Source organism: Lygodium microphyllum, chromosome 8, assembly GCF_053477565.2.
Source record: "Lygodium microphyllum isolate KBCC chromosome 8, Lygodium_microphyllum_v1.1.10, whole genome shotgun sequence".
In the NCBI taxonomy this organism is placed as follows: domain Eukaryota; kingdom Viridiplantae; phylum Streptophyta; class Polypodiopsida; order Schizaeales; family Lygodiaceae; genus Lygodium; species Lygodium microphyllum.
The window spans coordinates 116222421-116244044 of NC_141142.1; positions in this window are offsets into that span (position 1 = coordinate 116222421).

Consider the following 21624-nt stretch of genomic DNA (forward strand, 5'->3'; position numbering starts at 1 on the left):
GTTTTGCTTCAGCAAATCAAATATATCACTTGCTAATTCATGATAAGGATGGCTTGTCCAGAAAGGCAATACCACTTAGGGTCTCCAGAAAAGCCAAGCGTGATGGAAGTTTGTGGTAATGATAGGCTCGCTTAACAAAACACCTTTCCAATCCAAGGTCTTCATTTGGCAAATGTTGATTGGTGCGCTTCCTCTTGCCTCAACACTCTTGAAGCAAAGGATTTCCAAAGGTTGCTGCTTTTTTTTGTCAAACATTGATTGAAATCCCCCATCATCGATTCCTTGCTTGCCCTGTCATGCAGAAGGTTTGGTCACTATTATTAGCCATTTGGTTCTGAGTGGTTGGGTTATTGTTGTACCCAAAGGACTGGGTCTTTGGACATCCCAAGTTTGTGGACCCTATGCGGGCTGACATGAAAGTGTTCTTTCCTTTCTTATGCTTCTGGGGTTGTTAGCATATATGGACCATGAGGAATGCATCTATGTTTGACACTTCATCAGGTGTCCAGAGTCATATAGCCCGCTTGAAAGGGCTTCTCCATTGGCAGCTCGACTTGATTGAGTTAACAAATATTCTCCCTAGACAGGATCTGCTTGCTTAGCACAATACAGTTTCTTCTGCCTCCCTTTAATCACTTTGCTTCCTTTGTACCTTCACCGTCACTATGCACGATGGGCTAGAGCCATCCTGCATTTTGTAATTGTGTAATCTTGTACTTTTTTGGTAATCAATACAATTACCTTTTACGACAAAAAAAGAGAGAGATGGACCTGCATAACTGCTCCTCATGTTGCCTACATCTGATCACTGGCTGAGTCTGCCCCACTGCAACTACTGTGAGCTGTGCGCCCTGCACTTGACCTCTGTGACTGCACATTACACAACTCTGCACCTGTCCTGCATGTCTGTTGGCTGCATATCCTAAACCTGATTATCATCAGAGACTGGGTGCCTGAGAATCTACTGCAGCTTTTGTGCCCTCCTTCTAAGCACTTGCAGAACTGTAAATCTGTAACTATACACCTGCATGACTGCCGGCTAAATGCCCTGCATCTGAGCACAGAGAGAGAGAGAGAGAGAGAGAGAGAGAGATGAAATGCAATGATAACTTAACATCTGCAAAGAGGCCAAAACAACTTATGAGACCATGCGTTACAATAATTTGTATGACAGTATAATTGTCGGGTAAGAACAGTAAATGAAAATGTAATGAACAATACAAGGAAACTAAAAGCTAGAAGTAAGGAGAACTCTTACTGACAAATAAAGACCCCTAGCTGATACAATCTCATGAGGATGTAGAGGAGCAGGCTAGAGGAGTTGGCTCGAGCCCGGGCAATAATCTCCTATATTTGCCTGTGTAAGTGTCGTTAAAGCTTATGTCAAAGTTTGGGACGTCTCAATCGGCTAAGCTGAATGGCTTGATCAATCAATATCCCCTGTGTATGTGTAGATGACTCAGACTATGGCTGTACTGAAACCTCCTAGGTCTCTCTCACAAAGAAATGTGTGAGCTACCTCTAGGTGGGACCTCAATGTCCTAGAGCTGTTGTACTCCAAGGGGTCCAAGGGGTTTCTGTAAGTTCATGCTCAAATCAGCTCTCTCAAGTTGGTGCGAGGATACCCTGAGCTAGCCAATGGCTACCCGCCTCTGGTGTGGCATGTATATATCTAGGTATCCACATCTCTCAATGAAGCCATCCATTGTAGTCTTCATGAGGTGGTCTTTGTAGTACAACATCTTCGAGGGAAAGAGCTGCCTAGGTGAAATCCATGTATGCTCTATATACAATTGGTAAAGGCCCTGCCACATGACCAAATTCCTCTTTGTGTGGAAGAGGTGTATGAAGGGGGAGTCAAGGTTATACTAAAAGAGGGGCGATGGTCTATGTTGATCCCATATCCTATAAGCCACTACTATACCTGTGCATACCATGAAGTCTCCTGTGCTACCTAAGCTAGCTGCCTAAAGGCCTCGACGGCTCTCCTCGGTAGTCTATTCAAGCGCATGTCATGTACTCTTATGTATGAAGTTGATGGTCTAAAGAAGTGCCTCCATCATCATGGGGGGTTGCAATAAACTCAGCTCGAATAATCTCATGTGGGACTAATGGTTTGATGCCAATCATCCGTGAGAGCATGATGATCTATGGTCTCTCAATCTATGTCCATAGATGTGTAGCCAAGCCAAAGGTCCAAATAGGTGCACCATACATCATGGGTAGTGTGACCAGTGTGTCAAATAGCCATATTCATGTGTGAGGTTCCTAAAAGTGTCCCTGGTGGCACTCTCTCCAGTATAGCCAATGTTATGCATCCTTGTATGAGACATTCTCTGGCTGCCTGTGCCATGGTGAGTCTCACAGCAGATGTAGTCAAAGTGATCCCTTAGTAGACATATGATCCCACAACCTCCACCTATCCAACTCCTAGGGTGAAGATTGATCTATCGACGAGAGAGAGAGAGAGAATATATTAACCTCTACAAAAGGCCAAATCGGCCTATGAGACCAAAATATTACATCTGAGAATCCAGAAATTTTTCTAAGTCCCAAAATAGCTATCATCTAATGCTATCACTAACTAAATGGTGAATAAACAATACATAGATAATAAATACAAAATAATGTCAAAATGAGATACAATGTGGAACTACTCTAGGGGTACTCTCATCCCAAGATATCTCTCATAGTTCTATCTAACATAGAAAGGCTGAAGCGGCAAGGTGGGGTTCCTCAATGATGATGTAGTATCCTCTATATCTACAAATGATGCATCCTATGAGACCATGGACTCTAACTGGGCATGGACAATGGGCTCTACATCTCTCAAAGTAGTTGTGTCTAGGATGACTCCTTAGGTGGGACCACCAATCGGTCTGATGGAGGCTCTCTGGTAAAAGGGGGTGATTGATGCTCTATAGAACCCTATAAGTGTATGTTGGTGCATGCCTGCATGTGCCTATTCCTAAGTTTGTAAGAGATGCTCTCCATGTTTGCGTAGCTCCAATAAGAAGAACCCGAGACATCTTTGATCTAGAAAATCGATTACCCTAGAGAACGGCCTAGATCCCTCTCTAAATAGGCAATGGAAGCATCGTTTGATTTTATATAACATTGGGCATTTGCATATGTAGTGCTCCTCTATCTCTAGCTCAAGCTGACAATGTTGGCAGATCCTGTTCTCTGGAAGGGAGTCTATACCGTATCTACATGTCTCCATCGATAGTTGATGTGAGGATGTACAGAGCTGTCCAATGGCGCATTGTAGACCATGAGACGAGTGTGTATCCATGTATCTCGGATGGGTAACAAAGCCATCAAGAGATATGTGCAGAAGATGTTTCTGGTAGAAAGCCATTTTCGTCCCTAGGTGTCACCCATGTCCTGATTGTGTATAGCTGAATAATATCCATCCTAATGATGTGGTTTAGCTTCTCTCAGCTAAGCTCCAAGTGAGGGCAATCCAAGCTGTACTATAGGGGTGGAAGGTAATCCATGTAGCCATAACCATGCCTCTATCCAAGCATACCCGCACTCAGTATACCCTTGTAATGCTAGTTGTCTAGATAACTCTAGTGCAAGTTGGGGATATCTCTATCTCAACAAGCTCCAGAGCCTGTGCAAGAAAAAAAACGATCTAGAAAAGAGCCTTTGCCACTATGGATGGTGCTCCTCCCATGAGGACATGTATTTTTGAAACCTCACTTAGACCAATCAACAGTAGGTGACAGCATCTACACGCTGTTGAGACAGGGCAGCAGTAGTAAATGACTGATTTTCTTCAGTACTTTGCATCTACAAGCTGTTGAGACAAGGCAACAGTAGTAAATGACAGTTTTTCTTCAATTCTTCGCGAAGAAAGTCTGAATTTTCTCTCTCCTCAGCATGCTCTCTTATCTCCCACCCTTTCAATAGCCTTGCTCCAAAGATTGCAGCATTGAGATTACCAGAGGCTGAGAAAATTCAGATTTCTCTGTTGTAAATCTTAATCTACAACAGAAATTAGGGTTTAGCAACAACTTCGGGAAGCGTGCAAAAAATAGGAAGCTCCAAAACTTGGATTCAATAGGGCTGAAGCTGTTTTTAGCCTATTCAAGTGGAGGGACCAGAAAATCATTGAATTTGGGGCATTTTCCATCTCCATCAAAGTGGGTGAAGGCCAATTGATTGCCCGAATCAAGGGGCAAATCAGATTGAAGACTTGCTGGTCATTTTGAATAGGAAGGGGAGTTGAAATACCGAAAGGGATTGGGAGAATCCCATTGTACATCAACTTTTTCTTCAATTAAGTTAAATAAATACCGAAAGGGGCGCCAACCTTGGGGCCAATAAAGTGTCCAATATCCAAGATTATATGGTAAAGTATGCATTTCAGTTTTGTGAATTTATTAATTGCTGTAAATAGTGCTTAATCAAGTTATTTACTACCCTATCCAAGAAGGAAGGCTAGTTACACCTCCCATCTCTACTCTAACAATCTCATGTGGTACAGAGGGCTTACTTCGGATCATCCGTGAAATCATCGATACTAAGGGGTCTCTCCATTTTCTCCCATCCCTCATATATCTCCTCTCATAGATAATCACTGATCCTATGTGGCTCTCCTTATATGATAGAGGCTTGATCCTTATAGGGACCAAAGTATCAAAGAGTCAGAGCTTCGTCTGAGGCTCCTAAAGCTATATACATGCAAATGGGCTCTCCATCAACCCTAGGGCCACATTGTTGGGTTTCACTCACACCTACGCTCACAAAGGAGTGCCGATGATCAATAGGACACCAATGTACTTTTTACTCTCGGTACGAGAGGTTTTTTCTCCCAGACTTATTGTCTTCTTTCGTATGTGCTTATGTTACACACTTACAGGCACTTATCGTGTTCGGGTATAAACACCCCCTACAATCCTAAGGTTTAAGGGTTGTTCTTTGTACTTTCAGCTTACACTCTTTCAATCTATTGCATCGGTTGTCGTGCTTCACTCTCCACACTATCTACTGCAACTCTCAACTGAGATTTGATCCTCTCACCCTCTCACATTTGGTATCAGAACAGGGTTCAGCTCTACTCAGTCTCCAGGAGTTCCCGCTCAATCCAACTCTGTCTAGTGGAAGACTGCCAATACTGCCCGTCTCCTGCAGCAGCCGCCACTGCCCAACAAGTCCGCCACCTACACCACCAAGTCCACCACAACAGCATCAGGTTCGTCAGCCACCAGTTAGCCCGCAGCCCCAGCGCTGCCTAATGCCCAACAGCCCGCCAATCTCTGTCTGGAACCGCCACCAGACTGCGCCCCCCCCGCTGCCCCCGCCCCCCCCCCCGCCTGGACTCTGCCACCCTCCAGCTCGCCATCGTCGCCCCTGCAACTTCCTGCCCTGTGCCACGTCCGCCTGTGGCAGCGCTCGCCACACCCCTGCGCAGACCCTGGTGTGCAGCCTGTGCCGCCCCTGGACTGCCTGCGCCGCCCTTACCTGATTCTCTGCAGCACACACCTGCAGCACCACCTGATCTAGTGTGCAGTCCGCCAACTTGCAGATCGAGCTTCACCAACTGTCCTTGGGCAGCATATCTCAGCATTTGCAAGTGTCTAGGACACATTTCACACAGAGATTTTGTGAAATTTTGGGGCTTTTGATCTTTTTGAAGACATTGGCACATGTACTGCAGTCTCAGTTCACAGATAGACTGTTTTGGACAATTTTGGGGCAATAAATTTTGGGGTTTTTGCTCATACAGTGTTGCTGAACATTGAATGCACCTTGGACTGCATGCATTACAAACAGTTCTGACAGAGTGTGCCTCCGTGTACTAATTGCAGCAAGCTATTTGCTGAAATTTCTGGAAATTTTGGAGATTTCTAGGTTGGTCCAGCTTGGACATTGCTCTTTTGCCTTCTCTTGGTATTGATTATCATGGCAAATCAAGGAGGAGATGTATTTACCTATGTATCCAAGGAGGACAGATTGGATGGTAACAACTACTCACTTTGGTCCTTCATGATGAAAAATGTGCTCGTTGCGAAAAATCTTTGGGACTATGTCAATGGAGAAGAAGTTTGGCCCGGAGTTGTGGCTCCTGCTACTCCTCCAAGAGGATGTGGACAACGGGCACCTCAACCTGTTCAGCCTACTCCACTTCAACCACTTCCCCAAAGATCAACAACTCAAAAAGCATGGGATACACAGGATGCACAGCTTTGTTGCTGATTGCATTGGCAGTTTAGTGGTCCATCATCCCTCACATTCGTTCTGCAGCTTCTTCATGAGAAGCTAGGCTAACTTTGGAGCAGATGTTTGCTAGTAAGAGTGAGACTCACATCTCTTTCTTAATGAAAGAGCTTGAGACATTGAAAATGGATGAGGGTGATTCTATGCAGGATCACTTGAATAAAAGTTATGACTTGCATGAGCAACTTATGAATGTCGATGAGTACTATTCAGATGCACAACTGATATCTATTACATTGAACTGATTACCTCCTTCGTACTTGGCTTTTCATACGACCCTAAACCTCACCATGAGAATTGCCCCACAGCCTATTTCTTTTCTTCAATTAGTATGTTTGCTTCTAGAGGAGAAGCAAACAAGAAGAAATAGTGGTGTGGATGTCATAGCCTCTGAGCAGGCTTTTATGGCTAGACAGAAGGGTAAAGGCAGCCAAGTAAAGAATGCTCCACAGAGCTCTGGGACTTCAGGCACTTCACATGGTAATAAAAAACAAGGGGGCATCCAACCCAAGAAGGGAAAATGCCATTATTGCAAAAAGCCAAGCCACTACATCACTGAGTGTAGAAAGCGCATCGCCAAGGAGAAGAAAAAGGAGTCACGGATGTCTGTTTCTGATGCTCCTTCCACTCCTAACTAAGTCAATGTCCTTTGTTGCAGACAGGGACTATTGCTTTTACACATGCAGTTATGACTCTTCTTGGGCTGATAAAGCATTTAGCTCTACTAAGGATGCAAGCACTTGGTTTTTTTACAATGGTGCTTCTAGGCACATCACATCTCGCAGAGATTTATTTGCTTCTGTTGGTGTAGCTCCAATTGACAAGTCTGTACAGTGTGCCAACAATGCATCATACCCTGTGAGAGGTATTGGGGAGATTGTGCTCACAGCCATTGATGGCTCTATTCTCTGCCTAGAGGATGCTTTGTTTGTGCCAGGTATAAAAAAGAATCTGCTCTCTATTTCTTCTTTGACACGTTGTGGTTTGCAAGTCACCTTTGATGATGACAGATGCATGGTGAGAGATAAGGAACACATGACTTTGGTCTTGATTGGCAATTTATGTCATGGGTTATATTAGTTAGATACTCTTTCAGTTGATTAGTCAACATATTTGGCATCCACTCTTACTCCTGCTATGTTACACACGGAGTTATGGCATGCTCAGATGGGACATGTGAACTATGGTAGCTTGATGCTATCATAGTGTACACAAATGCTAGATGGATTGCCTCTTATGGAGAGACCTCCTGAGCACTTGTGTGAAGGATGTATTTTGGGAAAAATGCATACTATTTTGTGACTTTTATTGATGACTTTACACGCTTCTACTAGGTCTATTCTTTAGTGAAAAAGTTAAAAGTATATGATGCATTCTTGGCTTTTGTAGCACTTGTTGAGAACCAATCTGGCTGTAAAATAAAGACTCTCTGTTCGAACCGAGGGGGGGAATATATGTCCTCTATGCTGAATTCCTTTGTGTTGAATTCTTTTTTGAAGCAGAAGGGCATTTTTCATCAATTCACTACTGCTTATACTCCACAGCAAAATGGGTTTGCAGAGAGGAAGGATCGGTGACTCATGGAGATGGCCAGATGTATGCTAAAAGCAAAGAGCTTGCCACAGTTTTTGGATGGAAGCCGTAATGTGTGCTTGCCATATTTTGAACAGATGCCCCACCAAAGCATTAAAGAATGTTACGCCTTTTGAGGCATGGAACTACCGGAAACCTTCTATTGAACACTTTCGTACCTTTAGGTGTCTTGCATATGCACACATTCCTCAGGTACTCAGAAAAAAGTTGGATAATAAGGCTATCAAACGCATTTTTGTGGGATATAGTAGTGAGACCAAAGGCTACACACTCTATGATCTAGTCTCTAAAAAGGTGTTTGTCAGTAGGGATGTACTCTTTGATGAAAAATCAAAATTATCCCTTGCTGGTTTAGACACATATCAAGCTCTCCATGATGTATTTGAAGGGTTGCTATCCATTTCATTTGGTAATTCAGCTGGAGTTTCAACAAGTGAACTTAATGTTCAACCAGCTGCTCCATTGGAAAATGTAGAAAATCGGTCATTAGCTGATCTTAATATTCAGCAAAGTGCTGAAACTGAAATTCAGTAAGAAGCTTATGCAAAGTCAGGAGGCAAGACAATTAGATGGTATTTATAAACTACGAAAGATAGTCATCTAGATGCACCCATGGCTCGTCGTACTAGAAGGCAATCTCGTATGCATGATATTGCACATACCATGGAGTTTGTTATGGCAGCAATTACAGTTGATGATGAGGAGCCTGAATGTTTTAAGGATGCATAACAAAGTGTACATTGGATGGCAGCAATGCAAGCTGAGAATCAAACATGGGATTTAATGTCTTTGCCCTTTGGAAAGAAGGCCATTAGAACGAAATGGGTCTACAAGCTAAAACGGAATGCAGATGGATCCATTGACAAATATAAGGCAAGGCTTGTAGCTAAAGGCTATGCACAGAAGAAAGGCATTGACTTTGAGGAGACATTTGCTCCTACCTCCCGAATGACTACCATCAGGTTTATGGTTGCTTTGGCTGCCCATTATGGATGGACTGTGCATCAGTTAGATATTAAAACTGCATTTTTACATGGGGAACTTCATGAGGAAGTATATGTACAGCAACCCATTGGTTTTGCAGTTAAGCGATCCGAACACTTGGTTTGCAAGCTGAAAAAGGCTTTATATGGCTTGAAACAAGCTCCTAGAGCTTGATATGCAAAGATTGATGCCTTTTTACTAAGCCAAGGGTTTATAAACAGCTCATCTGAGTCTACTCTTTACGTATGTAAAGAGGGGGATCCATGCTGATCATTTGTCTATATGTTTGATGATCTTTTGCTTACAGGGACACATGCTGATCAGATTTCAGCATTTAAATAAAATTTGTAGCAAACTTTTGAGATGTCAAACTTGGGGTCTTTGCATTATTACTTGGGCATTCAGTTCATACATGATGCTAGAGGTATTGGTTTATCGCAGTCAAGTTACATTGGTAAACTTCTTGAGAAGTTTGGCTTACAGGATTGCAAGCCAATCTATACGCCAATGGAACCTAGACTAGAGCTGTCATTACATGATGGCAGTGATTTGTTTGATATACACACATATGCTCCAGCAGTTGGATGCCTTATGTACCTATGCAACACTAGGCCAGAAATACAGTTTGCAGTTTCAGCCCTAAGTAGATATATGCATTAGCCACACATGTCACATTGGCAAGCTGTTAAGCGTGTCTTTCGTTACTTGTAGGGTACTAGATCTCTTGGATTGCTTTATGCCAAGGGGGGACCACTGCACTTACATGCTTATAGTGTTTTTTATTGGGCTGGTAATTATGATTCACATCACTCACTAGTGACAATTGTTTCTTTCTTGGCTCATCTTGCATATCTAGCTTAGCAAGAAACAATCCATTGTTGCCACATCATCATGTGAAGTTGAATACAAGGCAGCTTTCACTACCACAGTTGAATGCGTATGGATTAGACGCTTACTAGTTGATCTAGATGTATCTGTTACAGAGCCTACTCCTTTGTTCACTGACAATCAGAGTGCCATTGCAGTGGCACGGAACCTAGTGTTTTATGCACACACGAAACACATTGAGATACATTATCACTTTGTCAGAGAAAGGCTACATGCAAGTAATATCAGCCTTGTCTATTGTCCTACCACCAATAATGTGGCAAACATCTTCACCAAAGCTCTTTCTCGTAACAAATTTAAAGCATTTCGCAATGCTTTAAATTTGATCTCCTTTGGTGGCAAATGATCCTTGTCTTTTGATCACTCTTCACTCCGGGGGGTTTGTTGGGTTTCACTCATGCCTACGCTCACAGAGGAGTGTCGATGATCAGTAGGACACTGGGACACTTTTTACTCTCGGTACGAGAGGTTCTTTCCCCCATAGTCTTCTTTTGTATGTGCTTATGTTACACACTTATGGGCACTTATCATGTTCGAGTGTGAACACCCCCTACAATCCTAAGGTTTAAGGGTTGTACTTTGCACTTTCAGCTTACACTCTTTCATTCTATTGCATTGGGTGCCGTGCTTCACTCTCCACACTGTCTATGGCAACTCTCAGCTAAGCTTCGATCCTCTCATCCTCTCACACACATAGCCTCGTGTCAATCTATCCTTTGCTACCCTCCTCAAAGTGAATCTCAGCCCTAAGAATTTGATCCCTAAGTACACGTATCAAGACCACCACCACCCTCTCCTCTCCATATGTGAAAGGGACCACTAATCATTGAATCCACTGGGTGAAGGTATTAAACAACATAACCTTGGTTATCCGAAGGTGTATATGGGCTGCCTAAGGGAATCAGAGATTTTTGCATCAAATCCGCCATGTCTACCATGTCTCAACTCATAAAGACTATTACTACAACTGATGCATTGCTGCGTGAAAAAGATTTGGACTTCCAAGAAAGTGGGGAGAAGCCGAATAAAAAGTTGTCAAATGTTGAGAAAAGTGGCAAAACTGAAATCAGCTTGAAAAGAGGTCAAAACAGCAAGAAAAGGGCTAGAAATCAATTGCACAATGTAGGGAATTTAGGGCTACAAATAAATGCTTTGTTTGTGAACAAGAGGATCATATGGCTAAGAACTATCCCAATAGACAGCAACTAGAAAATAAGAAAATCAAGGAGATCGCAAGGGTAGAAAGTCCAAAACATCAGTTGAATTAATGCCAAATGTTGTTAGTGATCAGCCCAATAATGATGCTACTGAGTTGTGCAAAGCATGGGGCAAAATCAAAGATCAGCATGCTTTGATTTTCTTTGATAATAGAGCACAGGTCAATTTTATCTCTACAAACAAGGCAACCTATCCACGCATCAGAGAGGATGAGATGGACCCATGGGCAAAGTCGATATGGCATGCAAGGGCCATACAAACCTTGTTACACCACTCATTGAAAAGCTTCATTTGCACATTTACGGATATGAGGACAACAAAGAGTTCTTTATTGCTCCACTTGAGGGTTGTGATGTCTTGCTTTATATCAACTGCCAAAATCACCTTTTAGCATACTTGGTTTTTACTAAGGATAAGGTTGATAATGAAAATACTAGGACATGTCAAAGTTAGAGAAGAATCGCATTTTCTTTCTAAAAATGTATACTGATTGCTTCTCTCAATGTAAGGCAACTACTGCCTAAAAGGCCAAAAGATCATGGTATAGATCTTATCCCTGGAAACAACCCCCATAATAAGCCACCCTACAAGGTAAGTACAGCCCAATAGAAGAAGATAATGAGTCAAGTAAATTAGCTCTTGGAAAAAGGATTGATTCAACCCAACTCATCTCCCTTTTGTTCTCTAGTGCTTTTGGTGCAGAAAAGGAATGGTCCATGGCATATATGCATTGACTATTGTGCTTTGAATAAAATCAAGATAAAGAATCAATTTTCGATCCCTCGGATCGATGATGTACCATATTCAACCATCTAGATTTAAAAAGTGTGTATCCTCAAATACACATTAGACCAAAGGATGTACTAAGTTAGCTTTTAGGACATCTTTTGGGTTGTACGAGTTTCTTGTCATGCCTTTTGGACTCACAAATGCTCCTACCACTTTTAATTGAATAATCAATCGCATCTTCAAGCCACATAGAGGATTTGTGGGCACCTTCTTTGATGACATGATTATCTACTCAAAGAATGAGACAGGGTATAGAAAGTATTTGGACATTGTAAATTTTTATTGCACGAGATCCACTTTTTGAGGCACATAGTGTCAGCTAATGGTATTCATATGTAACCTGCAAAGGTTGAGGCAATACGTTCATGGCCACCTTTGAGGAATATCCATGAGATCCATATCTTTTTGGATTTATGCTCCTATTATAGGAAGTGCATGCACCGTTTTGCTGAAATCACATCTCAATTGTATGCTTTGCAAAAGAAGGGTATGCCTATTAAGTCAACAGTTGCAGAAATTTTAGCATTTGAAAAGTTGAAGAAAAAGATGACTTTAGATCCTATGCTTGTGTTGCCAGATCTAAAAAAGTCATTTATTGTTCACTCTGATGCATATGGGAACAGCATAGGGGTTGCTTTAATGCAAGATGGCCAAATCATGGCATATGAGAGTCCTGTTCTCCATGGTGCAGAGAGGAATTTGCAAGTTTACGAGAAAGAATTGCTTGCTGTAATTCGTGTACTTTTGATACGGAAACACTATTTTTAGCAGCTAATTTCACAATGCAGATAGACCATCAAACATTGTGCTATTTCTTGACTGAAACTAAGTTGTCTAAGAAGCACATGAGATGTGCCAACTTCTTATCTATGTTTCACTTTTCAAATTGTGCACATAGATGGAAAGAAGAATGTGGTGGATGATACATTGTCACATAAGCCTCAAATTTTGACTGTCACTATAGTATGTCACACTAAGGATGCCATAAAAGACCAATATGTTGTTGATTCAAACTTTGCAAATATATATGATCAGCTTTGCAATGGCCAGAGGCATAAGTACTTTGTGTTTAGAAATGGTTTTCAAATGATGCATGGACGACTATGTGTCACAAAGCAATTGAGGCCTAAAGTGATTACTAAGAGTCATGGTTTAAAAATATGGATACGATGCTGAAATTTTCTTCGTTCTTTCATCTGTAAACAAATGGTCAGTTAGAAGAGGCAAATCTGGAATGCTTGATCTCTTGAGATGCTATGTATCTAAGTGTAAGTCATAGTGGGAGTAATATTTGCCTTTGGTACAATTTGCATACAATAATTCAGTGCACAATTCCACTGTCAAAGCTCCATTTGAGGTTGTGGAACATTGCAAGAAAGTGGCCTCTATTTTGCACACAAAGAACAAGATCTCGGTAACGCGCCCACCTATCAGTTGTCCTAGCACATTTTAGCAGTCCATCGAGAAACGATTCTAAGCGTCGCCACCCGGCACTCCCATGGAATGTTTCGTGGTTTGTCACCTAGGGTTTCTTGAGTCCGCCTTGCAACGGAATATCCACGGCCGCAACCCACTAGGATCGATCTGAAATCTGAGTTTCTAAGGCCAAGGTCTCCTAATAACATTCTAGCATCGGGTTTTGGACATCCTACTTTATGCAGAGATACCCAATCCAAAGCAGATCCATACCACACTTGGTTCAAAGAGAATGGGAAACGAGGGGGATGCACCGCTCAACGTCTCTACCCATAGGGCATAGTCGTCCCATTCCGGTCCCCTAAAACAGCATAAATCGGGCTCTAACTTAACAATATCTAAAGTCAACCCGGCAATAAATCCTTGTGAGAAGCCTCCCAAATCTTTGAGACGCAGACCCGTCAGGGATTCCACCGACCCGCTTCCCTTGATAGCTTTAATTTTCTAATTAGGTCCTACCACATTTATGTATAACATTTAAAATCAGCTTCATTAATTAATCCTTTTAGGCCACAGGGTTCGTTCGCATAATTTAGAGTACATACACGAAAACAAAACAAGCAGTCCTTTTGACAAACAAGATCCTTAACTTATCTTCAAGTTAATCTTTGTCTCCTGCCCATACAGGAGAATTATGTATCCCTTCTGTCCAACAGAAGTACCTGGTCCAAATCACATGGCACCAAAATTTCCATCCTTTATCTAAAATAGGATCTTCCAACACCCTAGACATTGGGCTCATGGGGATCTCCAACTCCATTCTGGACAAGCAAGGGGTATCCAAAGCTCCACCTGACCCACAAGAGGTCTAGAAGTGAGATGTCATTTCCGTGGTTGGCCTTTTCACGACCATCGGCCTGTGAATCGAGCAGTGCCCTCTCGGGGCAATCCGCAATGCGATCTTGAAGATGATCCACGCGTGCAAAATATCCTTCCTTAATTAATCCAATTAAGAGTCAAGCACAATCAAGGCAATCAACCCTAATATCATTTTCTAGGAAAACATTCATTTATTCCCATGGCAACTTGTCATTACAGACCCCTGCCATGCAGTGGCCATCAACACAAGCCTTGGAATACTTATCCAAATCACAATGCCACAATCAGTTGATTGAAAAAAAACATTTAGGGTGTTGTTCAATCAACCAACAAAACTAATTGTATTTTTCCCAAACAATACAAAAATGGACGCGATAATAATTCCATCGCATATTTACTCTCCCCCTTGGGATCAAAGAACGATTCTATGCAAAATTTACTTAATACTTGCATGCACAATTCTTAATGTTATTCTATTTACGATTATGCTATTCATAACCCCTGATTGATTGCCCTATCAACGAATAAGCCATACGCAACTTCCCTTGATACATGCACTTTGCAAACTCCATCTTTTGAATATGTAAAAAGAGGTTTATCCCTTCCCAGGACCTATTCTCGTATGTCATAGCATGGGCCTAATGTATCTCATGCGAAAAATTAAAGCAAGCATCTAACAATTTAGAAAATACATTACTTATGACCGGAACCGCAGTTGGATTGACAATGATGCCTTCGCCCAAAGCTTCGTTGCCAGTCGTAGAATTGCCATCCGCACGCGACATTCTTCGTTTGGAAGCCATCGCTCCGCAAATAGACTCAAGAGATTAAGAAGGCGGAATAAATTCGAGATGGGAGAGCATAAGAGAAGATGGTTAAGTCGAGGATCGAGATAGAGAGAATTATGCGGCCTCTCGAAAAAACTCTTCTTTCTCTCTCTCTCTCTCTCGAAGGGATATCCTTCTCTTTACCTCTCTCTCGCAGCCTCTGGAGGTCTCCTTATGCTCCCTTGTGCCTCCTCATGCCTCATATTTATAATGAATTAGAGAGAAGGGGATAAGGCTGAGAACAAGAGTGGAGGGACTCTTGGAAGACTCAGTGATCTAATGCTCAGATCATAAATTTGATGGCTACATTGGCTCCAAAAAGGGGGTAAAACCCCAAGACACTTGATTAGAAAGCTCTTAGTTCACTCCTTCATTTCTTTGTTCGAAGTGCTGTCTACTGCCTGTAGACTGCGATCTATAAAATCTCCAAAACTAACTAAAACATCACTTGTCTTTTCTTTTAGACGACTTTCAATTCTATCTATTTAGGATAATATCTAAAATATACTAGTTTTTTTTTTCCCCAAAAATCTAATATTTTTGGACCATCCAAACTATACGCATTAATACTAGTTATTAATATGGCTCATAAGTCTCGTTCACGTTGTAACTTCCGTGAAGCGTGTCTACGGTCCTTGTCAATCCGAGAAAATTATCAGATTTACGACTCTCGGTTTTTTTAAAATATATTTTTGATTAAATTAAAATTATTAGCTATTAACGTTAGTTAGTTTTTACCTTAGTTAGTCTTTAGTTAGTAATCTCACTAACTTATTAACTAACTAACTAACTTTTGAACTAACCAACTAACTTTTATTGCATGGAGATATTACAATCTTTGAGGTTGATAAATATATAGAAAACATGAATGCAGCCTATGCAAAGGTTAAGTATGCTCTTCAGAGGTCTCAAGAGAAGTAAAAAAAGGCAACTGATCGCAAGACGTCCTTTGCAAATCGCAGAGAGCGATTATATATTGTTGTGCTTTGAAAAGACAATGCTAAAAAAGATGAAAGGTAGAGAGAGGTGGTATCCAAAACTGAGTATGAGATATACTGTAGCCCCTTTCAGGTGTTGGAGAGGATCATCGATATTACTTATAGGCTGAAATTGCCTCCACACTAGCATATATACAATGCCTTTCATGTGAGCTTATTAAGGCCTTTTCATGGTGATGTGCCTAAGGATGTATCTATTGTAATTCAGCCAAAGGTTAAGGAGTTGGATGAGATTTTGATATCCGAGCATATTTTGGCACGTAAAAAGAAATATTAGAGGTAAAGTTTCCGGAATGTATTTGGTGAATTTTCAAAACTATTCACCAATGGATGCTAAGTGGATAAAAGAGGATGACTTGGCACACCATCCTTGGTTGTTGCAGCTTTACCTCAAGGCTTTTCAATTGGAGCTGCCTTTGGATCGGACTCCATTAGATTCAGCAAAACAAGGATCCACAACATTGCCTAAAGCTCAAGGGAAAGAGCACTTCCACTCCTCCAATGATAGACAGCTCTTGTATATAGTGGATCTCATATATATTCATTGTGCATCCAAGGTATTGTGCTGATAGTATGTCTACCATGAGGCCACTATTCAGTATACTAGTCACTGCAATTGGTATGCAGATGGGCATGGTTTTTACTACAACTCTGAAACTATATATTTGCATCACTATACATTAGTATACATCAGTCTATGATTATCAAAGATTAGTCATCAATTGCTAGTTTTCAATGATGATCATCAGTTTTCATTGGTATTCAACTGGTTTTATGGACAGTAGCATATTTTATGAATGCCATTGATAGTTCAACTATGCGTTGTGTTCAATTTATGCTTCTCTATGGTTGTTTGGTCAAAACAGTTAAGATATGCTGATGGAAAATGCATTTTATGGAGTTCTAGCAACATTATTAGATTCTTTTTTAGTCTTATATTTTATGTATGCTTGCTGGAAATATACAGTGAGTCTTTGGCATTAGCATGGTTAAGCAACACTTGCCAATGTTGCATTTACTATGATGCCTTTTGAAAAATTCCAGTGCATAATGTTTTGCTTTGACACATTGCAGTACAATCGAGGACGACTGAAAGGATTTCAAGGGGATAGTCTGTCACGAGGACATGATCTTTTATTGCTTTGCTTAGCATTTGATTTAAAGTTAATCAAATGTACTAATGTGACTTGTACATGTAAGGTGCAAGTTAATTATTTCAGAGTGTGGGACTTAAGACTCTGAGATATCAATCGGTGCCAAAGGCATAATTTGTAATAAGTTATACTTGACACATACTAGGTGTTACTTGGTGTCAGATTTGGGTCTAGACCAATTTGTTGGCCACCAATGTCGATGGTGACATTAGAGACTGGGCATTAATTAATAAACTAATGTCAATCTAAGGATCAATAACTTCTCAAGGAGACTTGGGAGACAAATTGGCATGGCCAATTTAATTATTGGCTAGTGGAATTATTTTTCTAAGCACTACAATAATTATTAAATTAATTTCTCGAATCAATATTCTGAAATTTAATTTAATAAGCTAGATAATGCTAGAAAATGGAATTAAAAAGCTGTCACTTAGCAAAACTTACCCATGCAAGTGGAAAAGACGTTTTTGAGGTTGGGAGAGAGAGAAAGAGGGTCATTCCAACCTTCAAGCTAAGAGAGACAAAGAGAAGACTGCCATAGCTGCGACAACACTTGAAAGGCCATTTCCAACAAGCAAGAGACCCTCCAAGAGCAGATGACATACCTGAAAAGAGTATAGCAATAGGTATCAACAGTTTGAGGGCTGTTTCAGCCAAACAACAACGTATTTGGTGTGTTCCATCAATAAAAACAACTTTCATGGTTGTCTAGGCAGGGCAGCAACTAATTTCTTCCATTTTCTCATAATGGAAGCTTGAAATTTCTCTCTTTGAAATTCTCTCTCGTCCCATAGCCATTTTTCAACTCCCCTCAACATTTTCCAAGAGTTGGTAGAAATATTGGAAAATTTCTGCTCTATAAATCCTAATTTAGGGCAGAAATTAGGGTTTGAGAACCACCTCAAGATGCATGCTCAAAATTGAAGGCCTATGACTACTCCCGTTCAAGATCGATTAACTCCTCTAGCCCCCCTCTATTAGAGATTGGCATTCCCTCAATAGTCACATGCATACCTGAGCAGTTTCCAGCAGCTGTACCAGGCAGTCCACATGCCATGCAAGTGACAAGACACATTGCAAGCCCAACAGCCTACAGAGCAGGTCGGGCAGTTTTTGTCTGATCGCCGACCTGCATTATTTGACATATGTTTCTTGGGTTGTCTATAGACCCCAATTTCCACACTCTTGCACAGTTGTGCTCTGAGTTTTCAAGCTACATACCATGGAGACTATCCTCAAGGTTCACAAAGTGTGAGATTTTCGAGGTGGAGACGTAAACAGACATTCTCTTTGCACCCATGTATATATCTGCTATCACAACTCTATAGAAACAGAATTTGTATCCTTTTCATTAATTTGTCTATATAATGATTTATTAAATTTGTTTCCTTTGCACTAATTAGATATAAAGAAAAGTGCATTGGAGCTGGCCACACTGATGAGTGGTCACGAGTTATGGTGGACCTACGCGGTGGGTTGGAGAAAAGATAGATCACACTTCCACCTATATGGCCCGGTTGGGCGCCTATGACCAGAACTCATGCATATCAGGGTTAACGTCGCACACAGAAAGGATTGATGCCTTGAAGTGTGGGCTGGATCCGCCAGAACAGACAGTTACAATCAACAAGATGGCATGATCATGAAATGCTTGTACAAAGTGCATGTGTGGGCTGAAAGGTTGAAATGCACATTTCTTTGCATAGGAAAGTCACATGAAGATTCTGATACCATTTTTTGCGATGTACACGGAAAAAGCTTTCATATGACACCCATATTAGGGGGTCCCTAAATTTTAGGAGCCTCGAATTAGCCTAAAAATGCTAGTCCTAAAAAATAGGGATATCATTCTAAAAATAGTAAATTCTGTACTCTGACTATGCTTACTAAATTTGGTTGTTTCTATTCTTGACAGTATTCAGCCCAAAAAGGAAGGCCATAGAGAAGAGACAAGTGTCAAGACACTTGTCACACAAGTTTCCAAGTGTCCCACCACTTGTCACATCTCATGACATGTGGCTGGACACTTGTCTTGTGCTACTCCACTTTCCCCTTTTGTACTAGCTCTTCCGTCCCCTATAAATAAGAGCTCATTTTTCTTCATTCAACATCATTTTTCTTTGCTGTAAACTCATGTACAGCACCCACAGATAGCCAAGAACTGGCCCCATCCATCCCCATCATCATCCCCCACTTCTCCATTATCAAATTCCTCCATATTCCCTCTTCTATCACTGCTGTTTTAAAGAACAGCAAGCCTATAAATTCATTACAACACCTCCTTCTCGAGCTCTTTCTTCCATCTTAGCAACAAGAAGCAAGCCCTATCCATGTACTGCTGATCAACAATGAAGAAAGGCTGATTTCCCCTCTTTCTTCTCTCATACTATAAAGAAATCAGTTCTTATCATTGCATAATAGATAATGCATGTGTTTGTGCATCTTTGCATGATCTTGTGAGAGTGAGAATTACTTCTCCTCACTCTCAGGTTAATTGTAACTGAGCTCTTCTCTAAGGGACTTGGGTTGAGCAGAAATACATTCCTTCGGAGGAGGTTGCCCATCTTCAACCCTCAATCTTATCTCCATTACTTTTACATTTTCATGGCTGAAATTTTGTGAGTAATTTTCATTTTCAGCTTTAAGTGTTCATTCTCTTTTATTTAGTCTCGAAAACAAGCGAATTTCATCATTGTTAAGCATACTACGTTGTTCGAGGCATTTACATCTGCATCCTTATACAACATTCTTCACTGCAGATTTTCTCATTTTACTCTCTCTCTCTCTCTCTCTCTCTCTCTGTCTTGGTCATATGCTTCCGCACTACTCACTCTGACATGGTATCAAAGCATTGAATGATTAATCAAGGATGGTTGATCAAGGGTGGGCTACCTGAAGAAGAGATTTCGATGCAACACAAGGCTGCGTTTTCAGTGTTCAAGGGCGAATAAGAGGGCCGCCCATCAAAACAAGGCTAAGGCGCACGTGGGTGTGCGAGAAAGGAGCAAATTTGCTGAAGCTACTGCTGATTGTTGCTATTAGGGAAGGAAGAAGGCTGCTTTTTGGACCTTCAAGTGGTGCAGATTTTACCTTTTCATCACCTCCGGCACATGAAGGAGCGGGACGAGCGGCAAAGAACTCTAGCAAAGCTACTTCCACACAACCAAAGGAGATTGTTTTGCATTTTATGCAAGCATTGTAAGTGAAGATGTCTTTTGAGGCCCAAACAAAGTTTCAAGAGATCATCGACCGCCCTAGAAGGTACTTGTGTTACCGCCTCTTCCATCAGATCAAAAGCTCAATGGCGAGAACTACCACATCTAGCGGGTTATGATGCTTGTTATTTTGAAGTCCTATGATTTGGCAAAGCTTGTTATTACAGAGGCTATTCATCATCCTTCGCGTGATGAGTCCTGACTCTTCTAGTGATAAGTTGGAGTTGGCAAAGTCTCAAGCACATTGGGACAAACTCAATGCTTGCATTCGCTCGTTTTTCTCTCATGCACTATAGTTGTTATCTCTCATATTGAGCATTTGACGGTGACCCGGGAGATATGGTTGGAGCTTGATCAAACGTATAATCGTATGGCCATCATTAAACAAGTTTCTTTGAAAGTGCAGATGAAAACAATAGTGTCAGCAAGTCATCTTCTATGCACGTACATATTATCAAGCTAAGGCAACTTCAAATACAAGTCCAAAATGCAAGGATGGTGATCGCTTCTGAAGATATGGCAATAACTCTTCTTTCACAGTTAGTGCCCCGTTTCAGTGGCTTCTATTCCGCCTTGATTGCTTCAGGGTGGTCTAAGACTCTTCGATGGGAGGGTTGGTTCATATGGACCTGGACCAAGAGAAGCTTGGCTGCCCGCAGAGAGGTCCTACTATTCTATAGTGCGGCAATGAGAGTTTGCATTGCCTTGCCCAGGAACCCTGTGTTTCGCTCAGACGAAGCATATTGAGATCCAATACCATTTCATTCAAGAGAAGATTATGGATGAGACTATTGCCTTGGTCTACTACAAGACAGAGGACAATCTTGCAGACTTGTTTATGAAGGCGCTTCCTCAAGCTTTACTTCAACAACACTCCAAATCCCTTAGCCTTTTGCCGTGTCTAGGATTTGAGAGGGGATCTTAAGAGATTGGCATTCCTTGGACAGGCAGGTGTAGATTTGAGCAATTTCCAGCAGCTGTACCAGGTAGTCTACGTGGCAGACAGCTGACATCAGCAAGCAACAAGACACGTGGCAGGTCAGACAGTGTGCAGCAGGTCAGACAGTTTTTGTCCAATCGGCTGCATTTAAATAATGCGGCTGACCTGCATTATTTGATGTATTTTTCTTGGGCTATTTATAAGCCCCAGTTTCCACAATCTTGCACAGTTGTGCTCTCAGTTTTCAGGCTGCAGACCGTGGAGACTGCTCTCGGGGTTCACCGAGTGTGAGATCTTCGAGGTGAAGACATACGCACACATTCTATCTACACCCATGTATATATCTGCATCCTTATACAACATTCTTCACTGCAGATTTTCTGTGTTTTATTGTCTCTTTCTCTCTCTCTCTTCCCTCTCTATTCACTCTTTGTCTTGGTCGTACGCTTCCACACTGCTTCACTCTGACACCCTCGGCCTACTCCCATGGGAGAC